Source organism: Anthonomus grandis, chromosome 12, assembly GCF_022605725.1.
Source record: "Anthonomus grandis grandis chromosome 12, icAntGran1.3, whole genome shotgun sequence".
In the NCBI taxonomy this organism is placed as follows: Eukaryota; Metazoa; Arthropoda; class Insecta; order Coleoptera; family Curculionidae; genus Anthonomus; species Anthonomus grandis.
In genome coordinates, this window is record NC_065557.1 from 1,262,058 (window position 1) to 1,279,244 (window position 17,187).

The 17,187-nt window shown below is 30.9% G+C and overlaps 1 protein-coding gene across 1 annotated transcript in view; it reads left to right on the top strand.

Annotated features, from left to right (window-relative positions):
• Positions 1-75: 75 nt before the first annotated feature.
• Positions 76-17,187, top strand: part of LOC126743167 (probable beta-hexosaminidase fdl) — a 136,633-nt gene continuing 119,521 nt past the window's right edge. Inside the window, exon 1 of the mRNA XM_050450148.1 lies at positions 76-223. The gene's annotated coding sequence lies outside the window, so the exon portion shown is untranslated. The remainder of the gene's footprint in view (positions 224-17,187) is intronic.

Sequence of the window (17,187 nt, forward strand, 5' to 3'; positions counted from 1 at the left end):
CGCGATGACGTAACAACCAACGTTAACGACGCAGAATCTAACGAATTAAATCGAATCGATCGCGCGTGTTTTATGATTTCAGTCAGTTTTTCGTCGCGATTTTCCATAACCTCAGATTTTCGCGGAGGCACAGTTTTTCCACGCTATTTTCGGCTACGATTAATTTGGGAAAATCCACGCGGGGAAATTCGCACGTGGTTACAGATGAGCATGTGCATATTCGGTTGGTAGTACTTACACTCTTCAATTATTATTTGTTTGTATTTATTTAGTTTTAATTGGGGATGAATGGATCCGTGTGTAGTGGCGTAGTACGCATTCCTGTGACGTAAGCGGCACAGGGACGTACGGGAGAAATTACGCGTATTTTATAAAAACAGGGTTCAACTGGTCAAAGATGCTAGAGTATATTTCTAAAATAAGTTCAAATTATTCCAAAAAAATTGAATTATTCTCTTCGTATTTAAAACACTTTTTTTTTGGTTTTGAATACTAAGTGGTGAGGCCACTTTTTGAGGAACTGCAGGTAATTTGGCACGGACTTGCAACACATTTGTGTTAAAATTTTTACTGTTTTTTTTTTAATATTCTATTAATTTTTAACAAAAAAAGACCCTTGAACTTTTGAGCTGCGACGCATCGTTTTTGCGTAAAAAAATAAAATCCATACAAAGGTCCTTTAATAATAATGTATTTATTTAGCTTGAGCTACAAAAAGTAATATATAGATATATAGATATAATATAATAAATATTTAAAAAAAAACCTAAAAATTCAAATAAATTGAAAAAAAAGTGTGCGCTTGTACAAAATTGCATACATATACAGGAAACACAAGAAGTCTCACATACAAAATTCAAGCCTAAAATAAAAATAAAATAAATACACATACAAACTACAACTACATAAATAAAGGTAAAACGACTGATAAAACAAAGTATGTACAAATAAAACAGAAAAAGTATAAAGCCGTCAAATTTTGTAGAATTTAATACCAAATTGTCGTTTTATGATTTATATTTTTTAACCGACGTTTTTGGTCATAACTTGAGAACCGTTGCAAATATTTTCATGATTGTTTCACGACAAAATAGTGGCATTCCTGAGGATGAACTGGAGTGTAAAAACGTCGCTCTGTATTCGATAATTGAAGAGAAAAGACATGTTTGATTGGACCACTTTTTTTTTACTCATTTTATTACCAATTTCTCAGTTTTATTGCGAATATTTCTGTGAAATAATTGGAATATTTCTAAAAAAATTACATATAAAAAAAGTGCAATTATTTTCGAATCATTTCGTGCATAAACCTATTTTGTACCTCAAAAACTTTTTGTGGTAAAGGCGATTTTGTGATGTGATTTCTCATTTACTTATATCTATCCTATTTTTATTTATCCCTATCTCAGTCTGAACATTAGAAGAGGATGGGAATAAAGTGATGTTTTTCGGGTATAATTAGGCACATCACGAATGAAAAACACTATTTCCAGTCGATCCAAACACTATTTAGAAAATGAAGCAATGATATAGAAAATAGCTGGAAAAATTGAATTCTCATTTATATATCCCTATCTCAGTCTAACAATTAGAAGAGGATGGGAGTAAAGTGATGTTTTTCGGGTATAATTAGGCACATTACGAAAGAAAAACACTATTTCCAGTCGATCCAAACACTATTTCAAAAATGAAGCAATGATATAGAAAATAGATGGAAAAATTAAATTCTCATTTATATATCCCTATCTCAGTCTAACAATTAGAAGAGGATGGGGGTAAAGTGATGTTTTTCGGGTATAATTAGGCACATTACGAAAGAAAAACACTATTTCCAGTCGATCCAAACACTATTTAGAAAATGAAGCAATGATATAGAAAATAGGTGGAAAAATTAAATTCTCATTTATATATCCCTATCTCAGTCTAACAGTTAGAAGAGGATGGGAATAAAGTGATGTTTCTCGGGTATAATTAGGCACATTACGAAAGAAAAACACTATTTCCAGTCGATCCAAACACTATTTGGAAAATGAAGCAATGATATAGAAAATAGGTGGAAAAATTGAATTCTCATTTATATATCCCTATCTCAGTCTAACAATTAGAAGAGGATAAGAATAAAGTGATGTTTTTCGGGTATAATTAGGTACATTACAAAAGAAAAACACTATTTCCAGTCGATCCAAACACTATTTAGAAAATGAAGCAATAATATAGAAAATAGGTGAAAAAATCGAATTCTCATTTATATATCCCTATCTCAGTCTAACAATTAGAAGAGGATAAGAATAAAGTGATGTTTTTCGGGTATAATTAGGTACATTACAAAAGAAAAACACTATTTCCAGTCGATCCAAACACTATTTAGAAAATGAAGCAATGATATAGAAAATAGATGGAAAAATTAAATTCTCATTTATATATCCCTATCTCAGTCTAACAATTAGAAGAGGATGGGAGTAAAGTGATGTTTTTCGGGTATAATTAGGCACATTACGAAAGAAAAACACTATTTCCAGTCGATCCAAACACTATTTAGAAAATGAAGCAATGATATAGAAAATAGATGGAAAAATTGAATTCTCATTTATATATCCCTATCTCAGTCTAACAATTAGAAGAGGATGGGAGTAAAGTGATGTTTTTCGGGTATAATTAGGCACATTACGAAAGAAAAACACTATTTCCAGTCGATCCAAACACTATTTAGAAAATGAAGCAATGATATAGAAAATAGGTGGAAAAATTTAATTCTCATTTATATATCCCTATCTCAGTCTAACAATTAGAAGAGGATGGGAGTAAAGTGATGTTTTTCGGGTATAATTAGGCACATTACGAAAGAAAAACACTATTTCCAGTCGATCCAAACACTATTTAGAAAATGAAGCAATGATATAGAAAATAGGTGGAAAAATTTAATTCTCATTTATATATCCCTATCTCAGTCTAACAATTAGAAGAGGATGGGAGTAAAGTGATGTTTTTCGGGTATAATTAGGCACATTACGAAAGAAAAACACTATTTCCAGTCGATCCAAACACTATTTAGAAAATGAAGCAATGATATAGAAAATAGGTGGAAAAATTTAATTCTCATTTATATATCCCTATCTCAGTCTAACAATTAGAAGAGGATGGGAGTAAAGTGATGTTTTTCGGGTATAATTAGGCACATTACGAAAGAAAAACACTATTTCCAGTCGATCCAAACACTATTTAGAAAATGAAGCAATGATATAGAAAATAGGTGGAAAAATCGAATTCTCATTTATATATCCCTATCTCAGTCTAACAATTAAAAGAGGATGGGAATAAAGTGATGTTTTTCGGGTATAATTAGGCACACTACGAAAGAAAAACACTATTTCCAGTCGATCCAAACACTATTTAGAAAATGAAGCAATGATATAGAAAATAGATGGAAAAATTAAATTCTCATTTATATATCCCTATCTCAGTCTAACAATTAGAAGAGGATGGGAATAAAGTGAAGTTTTTCAGGTATAATTAGGCACATTACGAAAGAAAAACACTATTTCCAGTCGATCGAAACACTATTTAGAAAATGAAGCCCTGATATAGAACATAGATGAAAAAATTAAATTCTCATTTATATATCCCTATCTCAGTCTAACAATTAGAAGAGGATGGGAATAAAGTGATGTTTTTCGGGTATAATTAGGCACATCACGAATGAAAAACACTATTTCCAGTCGATCCAAACACTATTTAGAAAATGAAGCAATAATATAGAAAATAGGTGAAAAAATCGAATTCTCATTTATATATCCCTATCTCAGTCTAACAATTAGAAGAGGATGGGAGTAAAGTGATGTTTTTCGGGTATAATTAGGCACATCACGAATGAAAAACACTATTTCCAGTCGATCCAAACACTATTTAGAAAATGAAGCAATGATATAGAAAATAGGTGAAAAAATCGAATTCTCATTTATATATCCCTATCTCAGTCTAACAATTAGAAGAGGATGGGAATAAAGTGATGTTTTTCGGGTATAATTAGGCACATCACGAATGAAAAACACTATTTCCAGTCGATCCAAACACTATTTAGAAAATGAAGCAATGATATAGAAAATAGCTGGAAAAATTGAATTCTCATTTATATATCCCTATCTCAGTCTAACAATTAGAAGAGGATAAGAATAAAGTGATGTTTTTCGGATATAATTAGGCACATTACGAAAGAAAAACACTATTTCCAGTCGATCCAAACACTATTTAGAAAATAAAGCAATGATATAGAAAATAGATGGAAAAATTGAATTCTCATTTATATATCCCTATCTCAGTCTAACAATTAGAAGAGGATGGGAGTAAAGTGATGTTTTTCGGGTATAATTAGGCACATTACGAAAGAAAAACACTATTTCCAGTCGATCCAAACACTATTTAGAAAATGAAGCAATGATATAGAAAATAGGTGGAAAAATTTAATTCTCATTTATATATCCCTATCTCAGTCTAACAATTAGAAGAGGATGGGAGTAAAGTGATGTTTTTCGGGTATAATTAGGCACATTACGGAAGAAAAACACTATTTCCAGTCGATCCAAACACTATTTAGAAAATGAAGCAATGATATAGAAAATAGGTGGAAAAATTGAATTCTCATTTATATATCCCTATCTCAGTCTAACAATTAGAAGAGGATGGGAGTAAAGTGATGTTTTTCGGGTATAATTAGGCACATTACGAAAGAAAAACACTATTTCCAGTCGATCCAAACACTATTTAGAAAATGAAGCAATGATATAGAAAATAGGTGGAAAAATTGAATTCTCATTTATATATCCCTATCTCAGTCTAACAATTAGAAGAGGATGGGAATAAAGTGATGTTTTTCGGGTATAATTAGGCACACTACGAAAGAAAAACACTATTTCCAGTCGATCCAAACACTATTTAGAAAATGAAGCAATGATATAGAAAATAGATGGAAAAATTGAATTCTCATTTATATATCCCTATCTCAGTCTAACAATTAGAAGAGGATGGGAATAAAGTGATGTTTTTCTGGTACAATTAGGCCCATTACGAAAGAAAAACACTATTTCCAGTCGATCCAAACACTATTTAGAAAATGAAGCAATGATATAGAAAATAGGTGGAAAAATTGAATTCTCATTTATATATCCCTATCTCAGTCTAACAATTAGAAGAGGATGGGAGTAAAGTGATGTTTTTCGGGTATAATTAGGCACATTACGAAAGAAAAACACTATTTCCAGTCGATCCAAACACTATTTAGAAAATGAAGCAATGATATAGAAAATAGATGGAAAAATTAAATTCTCATTTATATATCCCTATCTCAGTCTAACAATTAGAAGAGGATGGGAATAAAGTGATGTTTTTCGGGTATAATTAGGCACACTACGAAAGAAAAACACTATTTCCAGTCGATCCAAACACTATTTAGAAAATGAAGCAATGATATAGAAAATAGATGGAAAAATTAAATTCTCATTTATATATCCCTATCTCAGTCTAACAATTAGAAGAGGATGGGAATAAAGTGAAGTTTTTCAGGTATAATTAGGCACATTACGAAAGAAAAACACTATTTCCAGTCGATCGAAACACTATTTAGAAAATGAAGCCCTGATATAGAACATAGATGAAAAAATTGAATTCTCATTTATATATCCCTATCTCAGTCTAACAATTAGAAGAGGATGGGAATAAAGTGATGTTTTTCGGGTATAATTAGGCACATCACGAATGAAAAACACCATTTCCAGTCGATCCAAACACTATTTAGAAAATGAAGCAATGATATAGAAAATAGCTGGAAAAATTGAATTCTCATTTATATATCCCTATCTCAGTCTAACAATTAGAAGAGGATGGGGGTAAAGTGATGTTTTTCGGGTATAATTAGGCACATTACGAAAGAAAAACACTATTTCCAGTCGATCCAAACACTATTTAGAAAATGAAGCAATGATATAGAAAATAGGTGGAAAAATTAAATTCTCATTTATATATCCCTATCTCAGTCTAACAGTTAGAAGAGGATGGGAATAAAGTGATGTTTCTCGGGTATAATTAGGCACATTACGAAAGAAAAACACTATTTCCAGTCGATCCAAACACTATTTGGAAAATGAAGCAATGATATAGAAAATAGGTGGAAAAATTGAATTCTCATTTATATATCCCTATCTCAGTCTAACAATTAGAAGAGGATAAGAATAAAGTGATGTTTTTCGGGTATAATTAGGTACATTACAAAAGAAAAACACTATTTCCAGTCGATCCAAACACTATTTAGAAAATGAAGCAATAATATAGAAAATAGGTGAAAAAATCGAATTCTCATTTATATATCCCTATCTCAGTCTAACAATTAGAAGAGGATAAGAATAAAGTGATGTTTTTCGGGTATAATTAGGTACATTACAAAAGAAAAACACTATTTCCAGTCGATCCAAACACTATTTAGAAAATGAAGCAATGATATAGAAAATAGATGGAAAAATTAAATTCTCATTTATATATCCCTATCTCAGTCTAACAATTAGAAGAGGATGGGAGTAAAGTGATGTTTTTCGGGTATAATTAGGCACATTACGAAAGAAAAACACTATTTCCAGTCGATCCAAACACTATTTAGAAAATGAAGCAATGATATAGAAAATAGATGGAAAAATTGAATTCTCATTTATATATCCCTATCTCAGTCTAACAATTAGAAGAGGATGGGAGTAAAGTGATGTTTTTCGGGTATAATTAGGCACATTACGAAAGAAAAACACTATTTCCAGTCGATCCAAACACTATTTAGAAAATGAAGCAATGATATAGAAAATAGGTGGAAAAATTTAATTCTCATTTATATATCCCTATCTCAGTCTAACAATTAGAAGAGGATGGGAGTAAAGTGATGTTTTTCGGGTATAATTAGGCACATTACGAAAGAAAAACACTATTTCCAGTCGATCCAAACACTATTTAGAAAATGAAGCAATGATATAGAAAATAGGTGGAAAAATTTAATTCTCATTTATATATCCCTATCTCAGTCTAACAATTAGAAGAGGATGGGAGTAAAGTGATGTTTTTCGGGTATAATTAGGCACATTACGAAAGAAAAACACTATTTCCAGTCGATCCAAACACTATTTAGAAAATGAAGCAATGATATAGAAAATAGGTGGAAAAATTTAATTCTCATTTATATATCCCTATCTCAGTCTAACAATTAGAAGAGGATGGGAGTAAAGTGATGTTTTTCGGGTATAATTAGGCACATTACGAAAGAAAAACACTATTTCCAGTCGATCCAAACACTATTTAGAAAATGAAGCAATGATATAGAAAATAGGTGGAAAAATCGAATTCTCATTTATATATCCCTATCTCAGTCTAACAATTAAAAGAGGATGGGAATAAAGTGATGTTTTTCGGGTATAATTAGGCACACTACGAAAGAAAAACACTATTTCCAGTCGATCCAAACACTATTTAGAAAATGAAGCAATGATATAGAAAATAGATGGAAAAATTAAATTCTCATTTATATATCCCTATCTCAGTCTAACAATTAGAAGAGGATGGGAATAAAGTGAAGTTTTTCAGGTATAATTAGGCACATTACGAAAGAAAAACACTATTTCCAGTCGATCGAAACACTATTTAGAAAATGAAGCCCTGATATAGAACATAGATGAAAAAATTAAATTCTCATTTATATATCCCTATCTCAGTCTAACAATTAGAAGAGGATGGGAATAAAGTGATGTTTTTCGGGTATAATTAGGCACATCACGAATGAAAAACACTATTTCCAGTCGATCCAAACACTATTTAGAAAATGAAGCAATAATATAGAAAATAGGTGAAAAAATCGAATTCTCATTTATATATCCCTATCTCAGTCTAACAATTAGAAGAGGATGGGAGTAAAGTGATGTTTTTCGGGTATAATTAGGCACATCACGAATGAAAAACACTATTTCCAGTCGATCCAAACACTATTTAGAAAATGAAGCAATGATATAGAAAATAGGTGAAAAAATCGAATTCTCATTTATATATCCCTATCTCAGTCTAACAATTAGAAGAGGATGGGAATAAAGTGATGTTTTTCGGGTATAATTAGGCACATCACGAATGAAAAACACTATTTCCAGTCGATCCAAACACTATTTAGAAAATGAAGCAATGATATAGAAAATAGCTGGAAAAATTGAATTCTCATTTATATATCCCTATCTCAGTCTAACAATTAGAAGAGGATAAGAATAAAGTGATGTTTTTCGGATATAATTAGGCACATTACGAAAGAAAAACACTATTTCCAGTCGATCCAAACACTATTTAGAAAATAAAGCAATGATATAGAAAATAGATGGAAAAATTGAATTCTCATTTATATATCCCTATCTCAGTCTAACAATTAGAAGAGGATGGGAGTAAAGTGATGTTTTTCGGGTATAATTAGGCACATTACGAAAGAAAAACACTATTTCCAGTCGATCCAAACACTATTTAGAAAATGAAGCAATGATATAGAAAATAGGTGGAAAAATTTAATTCTCATTTATATATCCCTATCTCAGTCTAACAATTAGAAGAGGATGGGAGTAAAGTGATGTTTTTCGGGTATAATTAGGCACATTACGGAAGAAAAACACTATTTCCAGTCGATCCAAACACTATTTAGAAAATGAAGCAATGATATAGAAAATAGGTGGAAAAATTGAATTCTCATTTATATATCCCTATCTCAGTCTAACAATTAGAAGAGGATGGGAGTAAAGTGATGTTTTTCGGGTATAATTAGGCACATTACGAAAGAAAAACACTATTTCCAGTCGATCCAAACACTATTTAGAAAATGAAGCAATGATATAGAAAATAGGTGGAAAAATTGAATTCTCATTTATATATCCCTATCTCAGTCTAACAATTAGAAGAGGATGGGAATAAAGTGATGTTTTTCGGGTATAATTAGGCACACTACGAAAGAAAAACACTATTTCCAGTCGATCCAAACACTATTTAGAAAATGAAGCAATGATATAGAAAATAGATGGAAAAATTGAATTCTCATTTATATATCCCTATCTCAGTCTAACAATTAGAAGAGGATGGGAATAAAGTGATGTTTTTCTGGTACAATTAGGCCCATTACGAAAGAAAAACACTATTTCCAGTCGATCCAAACACTATTTAGAAAATGAAGCAATGATATAGAAAATAGGTGGAAAAATTGAATTCTCATTTATATATCCCTATCTCAGTCTAACAATTAGAAGAGGATGGGAGTAAAGTGATGTTTTTCGGGTATAATTAGGCACATTACGAAAGAAAAACACTATTTCCAGTCGATCCAAACACTATTTAGAAAATGAAGCAATGATATAGAAAATAGATGGAAAAATTAAATTCTCATTTATATATCCCTATCTCAGTCTAACAATTAGAAGAGGATGGGAATAAAGTGATGTTTTTCGGGTATAATTAGGCACACTACGAAAGAAAAACACTATTTCCAGTCGATCCAAACACTATTTAGAAAATGAAGCAATGATATAGAAAATAGATGGAAAAATTAAATTCTCATTTATATATCCCTATCTCAGTCTAACAATTAGAAGAGGATGGGAATAAAGTGAAGTTTTTCAGGTATAATTAGGCACATTACGAAAGAAAAACACTATTTCCAGTCGATCGAAACACTATTTAGAAAATGAAGCCCTGATATAGAACATAGATGAAAAAATTGAATTCTCATTTATATATCCCTATCTCAGTCTAACAATTAGAAGAGGATGGGAATAAAGTGATGTTTTTCGGGTATAATTAGGCACATCACGAATGAAAAACACCATTTCCAGTCGATCCAAACACTATTTAGAAAATGAAGCAATGATATAGAAAATAGATGGAAAAATTAAATTCTCATTTATATATCCCTATCTCAGTCTAACAATTAGAAGAGGATGGGGGTAAAGTGATGTTTTTCGGGTATAATTAGGCACATTACGAAAGAAAAACACTATTTCCAGTCGATCCAAACACTATTTAGAAAATGAAGCAATGATATAGAAAATAGGTGGAAAAATTAAATTCTCATTTATATATCCCTATCTCAGTCTAACAGTTAGAAGAGGATGGGAATAAAGTGATGTTTCTCGGGTATAATTAGGCACATTACGAAAGAAAAACACTATTTCCAGTCGATCCAAACACTATTTGGAAAATGAAGCAATGATATAGAAAATAGGTGGAAAAATTGAATTCTCATTTATATATCCCTATCTCAGTCTAACAATTAGAAGAGGATAAGAATAAAGTGATGTTTTTCGGGTATAATTAGGTACATTACAAAAGAAAAACACTATTTCCAGTCGATCCAAACACTATTTAGAAAATGAAGCAATAATATAGAAAATAGGTGAAAAAATCGAATTCTCATTTATATATCCCTATCTCAGTCTAACAATTAGAAGAGGATAAGAATAAAGTGATGTTTTTCGGGTATAATTAGGTACATTACAAAAGAAAAACACTATTTCCAGTCGATCCAAACACTATTTAGAAAATGAAGCAATGATATAGAAAATAGATGGAAAAATTAAATTCTCATTTATATATCCCTATCTCAGTCTAACAATTAGAAGAGGATGGGAGTAAAGTGATGTTTTTCGGGTATAATTAGGCACATTACGAAAGAAAAACACTATTTCCAGTCGATCCAAACACTATTTAGAAAATGAAGCAATGATATAGAAAATAGATGGAAAAATTGAATTCTCATTTATATATCCCTATCTCAGTCTAACAATTAGAAGAGGATGGGAGTAAAGTGATGTTTTTCGGGTATAATTAGGCACATTACGAAAGAAAAACACTATTTCCAGTCGATCCAAACACTATTTAGAAAATGAAGCAATGATATAGAAAATAGGTGGAAAAATTTAATTCTCATTTATATATCCCTATCTCAGTCTAACAATTAGAAGAGGATGGGAGTAAAGTGATGTTTTTCGGGTATAATTAGGCACATTACGAAAGAAAAACACTATTTCCAGTCGATCCAAACACTATTTAGAAAATGAAGCAATGATATAGAAAATAGATGGAAAAATTGAATTCTCATTTATATATCCCTATCTCAGTCTAACAATTAGAAGAGGATGGGAGTAAAGTGATGTTTTTCGGGTATAATTAGGCACATTACGAAAGAAAAACACTATTTCCAGTCGATCCAAACACTATTTAGAAAATGAAGCAATGATATAGAAAATAGATGGAAAAATTAAATTCTCATTTATATATCCCTATCTCAGTCTAACAATTAGAAGAGGATGGGAGTAAAGTGATGTTTTTCGGGTATAATTAGGCACATTACGAAAGAAAAACACTATTTCCAGTCGATCCAAACACTATTTAGAAAATGAAGCAATGATATAGAAAATAGATGGAAAAATTGAATTCTCATTTATATATCCCTATCTCAGTCTAACAATTAGAAGAGGATGGGAGTAAAGTGATGTTTTTCGGGTATAATTAGGCACATTACGAAAGAAAAACACTATTTCCAGTCGATCCAAACACTATTTAGAAAATGAAGCAATGATATAGAAAATAGGTGGAAAAATTTAATTCTCATTTATATATCCCTATCTCAGTCTAACAATTAGAAGAGGATGGGAGTAAAGTGATGTTTTTCGGGTATAATTAGGCACATTACGAAAGAAAAACACTATTTCCAGTCGATCCAAACACTATTTAGAAAATGAAGCAATGATATAGAAAATAGGTGGAAAAATTTAATTCTCATTTATATATCCCTATCTCAGTCTAACAATTAGAAGAGGATGGGAGTAAAGTGATGTTTTTCGGGTATAATTAGGCACATTACGAAAGAAAAACACTATTTCCAGTCGATCCAAACACTATTTAGAAAATGAAGCAATGATATAGAAAATAGGTGGAAAAATCGAATTCTCATTTATATATCCCTATCTCAGTCTAACAATTAAAAGAGGATGGGAATAAAGTGATGTTTTTCGGGTATAATTAGGCACACTACGAAAGAAAAACACTATTTCCAGTCGATCCAAACACTATTTAGAAAATGAAGCAATGATATAGAAAATAGATGGAAAAATTAAATTCTCATTTATATATCCCTATCTCAGTCTAACAATTAGAAGAGGATGGGAATAAAGTGAAGTTTTTCAGGTATAATTAGGCACATTACGAAAGAAAAACACTATTTCCAGTCGATCGAAACACTATTTAGAAAATGAAGCCCTGATATAGAACATAGATGAAAAAATTAAATTCTCATTTATATATCCCTATCTCAGTCTAACAATTAGAAGAGGATGGGAATAAAGTGATGTTTTTCGGGTATAATTAGGCACATCACGAATGAAAAACACTATTTCCAGTCGATCCAAACACTATTTAGAAAATGAAGCAATAATATAGAAAATAGGTGAAAAAATCGAATTCTCATTTATATATCCCTATCTCAGTCTAACAATTAGAAGAGGATGGGAGTAAAGTGATGTTTTTCGGGTATAATTAGGCACATCACGAATGAAAAACACTATTTCCAGTCGATCCAAACACTATTTAGAAAATGAAGCAATGATATAGAAAATAGGTGAAAAAATCGAATTCTCATTTATATATCCCTATCTCAGTCTAACAATTAGAAGAGGATGGGAATAAAGTGATGTTTTTCGGGTATAATTAGGCACATCACGAATGAAAAACACTATTTCCAGTCGATCCAAACACTATTTAGAAAATGAAGCAATGATATAGAAAATAGCTGGAAAAATTGAATTCTCATTTATATATCCCTATCTCAGTCTAACAATTAGAAGAGGATAAGAATAAAGTGATGTTTTTCGGATATAATTAGGCACATTACGAAAGAAAAACACTATTTCCAGTCGATCCAAACACTATTTAGAAAATAAAGCAATGATATAGAAAATAGATGGAAAAATTGAATTCTCATTTATATATCCCTATCTCAGTCTAACAATTAGAAGAGGATGGGAGTAAAGTGATGTTTTTCGGGTATAATTAGGCACATTACGAAAGAAAAACACTATTTCCAGTCGATCCAAACACTATTTAGAAAATGAAGCAATGATATAGAAAATAGGTGGAAAAATTTAATTCTCATTTATATATCCCTATCTCAGTCTAACAATTAGAAGAGGATGGGAGTAAAGTGATGTTTTTCGGGTATAATTAGGCACATTACGGAAGAAAAACACTATTTCCAGTCGATCCAAACACTATTTAGAAAATGAAGCAATGATATAGAAAATAGGTGGAAAAATTGAATTCTCATTTATATATCCCTATCTCAGTCTAACAATTAGAAGAGGATGGGAGTAAAGTGATGTTTTTCGGGTATAATTAGGCACATTACGAAAGAAAAACACTATTTCCAGTCGATCCAAACACTATTTAGAAAATGAAGCAATGATATAGAAAATAGGTGGAAAAATTGAATTCTCATTTATATATCCCTATCTCAGTCTAACAATTAGAAGAGGATGGGAATAAAGTGATGTTTTTCGGGTATAATTAGGCACACTACGAAAGAAAAACACTATTTCCAGTCGATCCAAACACTATTTAGAAAATGAAGCAATGATATAGAAAATAGATGGAAAAATTGAATTCTCATTTATATATCCCTATCTCAGTCTAACAATTAGAAGAGGATGGGAATAAAGTGATGTTTTTCTGGTACAATTAGGCCCATTACGAAAGAAAAACACTATTTCCAGTCGATCCAAACACTATTTAGAAAATGAAGCAATGATATAGAAAATAGGTGGAAAAATTGAATTCTCATTTATATATCCCTATCTCAGTCTAACAATTAGAAGAGGATGGGAGTAAAGTGATGTTTTTCGGGTATAATTAGGCACATTACGAAAGAAAAACACTATTTCCAGTCGATCCAAACACTATTTAGAAAATGAAGCAATGATATAGAAAATAGATGGAAAAATTAAATTCTCATTTATATATCCCTATCTCAGTCTAACAATTAGAAGAGGATGGGAATAAAGTGATGTTTTTCGGGTATAATTAGGCACACTACGAAAGAAAAACACTATTTCCAGTCGATCCAAACACTATTTAGAAAATGAAGCAATGATATAGAAAATAGATGGAAAAATTAAATTCTCATTTATATATCCCTATCTCAGTCTAACAATTAGAAGAGGATGGGAATAAAGTGAAGTTTTTCAGGTATAATTAGGCACATTACGAAAGAAAAACACTATTTCCAGTCGATCGAAACACTATTTAGAAAATGAAGCCCTGATATAGAACATAGATGAAAAAATTGAATTCTCATTTATATATCCCTATCTCAGTCTAACAATTAGAAGAGGATGGGAATAAAGTGATGTTTTTCGGGTATAATTAGGCACATCACGAATGAAAAACACCATTTCCAGTCGATCCAAACACTATTTAGAAAATGAAGCAATGATATAGAAAATAGCTGGAAAAATTGAATTCTCATTTATATATCCCTATCTCAGTCTAACAATTAGAAGAGGATGGGAGTAAAGTGATGTTTTTCGGGTATAATTAGGCACATTACGAAAGAAAAACACTATTTCCAGTCGATCCAAACACTATTTAGAAAATGAAGCAATGATATAGAAAATAGATGGAAAAATTGAATTCTCATTTATATATCCCTATCTCAGTCTAACAATTAGAAGAGGATGGGAATAAAGTGATGTTTTTCTGGTACAATTAGGCCCATTACGAAAGAAAAACACCATTTCCAGTCGATCCAAACACTATTTAGAAAATGAAGCAATAATATAGAAAATAGGTGAAAAAATCGAATTCTCATTTATATATCCCTATCTCAGTCTAACAATTAGAAGAGGATGGGAGTAAAGTGATGTTTTTCGGGTATAATTAGGCACATCACGAATGAAAAACACTATTTCCAGTCGATCCAAACACTATTTAGAAAATGAAGCAATAATATAGAAAATAGGTGAAAAAATCGAATTCTCATTTATATATCCCTATCTCAGTCTAACAATTAGAAGAGGATGGGAGTAAAGTGATGTTTTTCGGGTATAATTAGGCACATCACGAATGAAAAACACTATTTCCAGTCGATCCAAACACTATTTAGAAAATGAAGCAATGATATAGAAAATAGGTGAAAAAATCGAATTCTCATTTATATATCCCTATCTCAGTCTAACAATTAGAAGAGGATGGGAATAAAGTGATGTTTTTCGGGTATAATTAGGCACATCACGAATGAAAAACACTATTTCCAGTCGATCCAAACACTATTTAGAAAATGAAGCAATGATATAGAAAATAGCTGGAAAAATTGAATTCTCATTTATATATCCCTATCTCAGTCTAACAATTAGAAGAGGATAAGAATAAAGTGATGTTTTTCGGGTATAATTAGGTACATTACAAAAGAAAAACACTATTTCCAGTCGATCCAAACACTATTTAGAAAATGAAGCAATAATATAGAAAATAGGTGAAAAAATCGAATTCTCATTTATATATCCCTATCTCAGTCTAACAATTAGAAGAGGATAAGAATAAAGTGATGTTTTTCGGATATAATTAGGCACATTACGAAAGAAAAACACTATTTCCAGTCGATCCAAACACTATTTAGAAAATAAAGCAATGATATAGAAAATAGATGGAAAAATTGAATTCTCATTTATATATCCCTATCTCAGTCTAACAATTAGAAGAGGATGGGAGTAAAGTGATGTTTTTCGGGTATAATTAGGCACATTACGAAAGAAAAACACTATTTCCAGTCGATCCAAACACTATTTAGAAAATAAAGCAATGATATAGAAAATAGATGGAAAAATTGAATTCTCATTTATATATCCCTATCTCAGTCTAACAATTAGAAGAGGATGGGAGTAAAGTGATGTTTTTCGGGTATAATTAGGCACATTACGAAAGAAAAACACTATTTCCAGTCGATCCAAACACTATTTAGAAAATGAAGCAATGATATAGAAAATAGGTGGAAAAATTTAATTCTCATTTATATATCCCTATCTCAGTCTAACAATTAGAAGAGGATGGGAGTAAAGTGATGTTTTTCGGGTATAATTAGGCACATTACGGAAGAAAAACACTATTTCCAGTCGATCCAAACACTATTTAGAAAATGAAGCAATGATATAGAAAATAGGTGGAAAAATTGAATTCTCATTTATATATCCCTATCTCAGTCTAACAATTAGAAGAGGATGGGAGTAAAGTGATGTTTTTCGGGTATAATTAGGCACATTACGAAAGAAAAACACTATTTCCAGTCGATCCAAACACTATTTAGAAAATGAAGCAATGATATAGAAAATAGGTGGAAAAATTGAATTCTCATTTATATATCCCTATCTCAGTCTAACAATTAGAAGAGGATGGGAATAAAGTGATGTTTTTCGGGTATAATTAGGCACACTACGAAAGAAAAACACTATTTCCAGTCGATCCAAACACTATTTAGAAAATGAAGCAATGATATAGAAAATAGATGGAAAAATTGAATTCTCATTTATATATCCCTATCTCAGTCTAACAATTAGAAGAGGATGGGAATAAAGTGATGTTTTTCTGGTACAATTAGGCCCATTACGAAAGAAAAACACTATTTCCAGTCGATCCAAACACTATTTAGAAAATGAAGCAATGATATAGAAAATAGGTGGAAAAATTGAATTCTCATTTATATATCCCTATCTCAGTCTAACAATTAGAAGAGGATGGGAGTAAAGTGATGTTTTTCGGGTATAATTAGGCACATTACGAAAGAAAAACACTATTTCCAGTCGATCCAAACACTATTTAGAAAATGAAGCAATGATATAGAAAATAGGTGGAAAAATTGAATTCTCATTTATATATCCCTATCTCAGTCTAACAATTAGAAGAGGATGGGAGTAAAGTGATGTTTTTCGGGTATAATTAGGCACATTACGAAAGAAAAACACTATTTCCAGTCGATCCAAACACTATTTAGAAAATGAAGCAATGATATAGAAAATAGGTGGAAAAATTTAATTCTCATTTATATATCCCTATCTCAGTCTAACAATTAGAAGAGGATGGGAGTAAAGTGATGTTTTTCGGGTA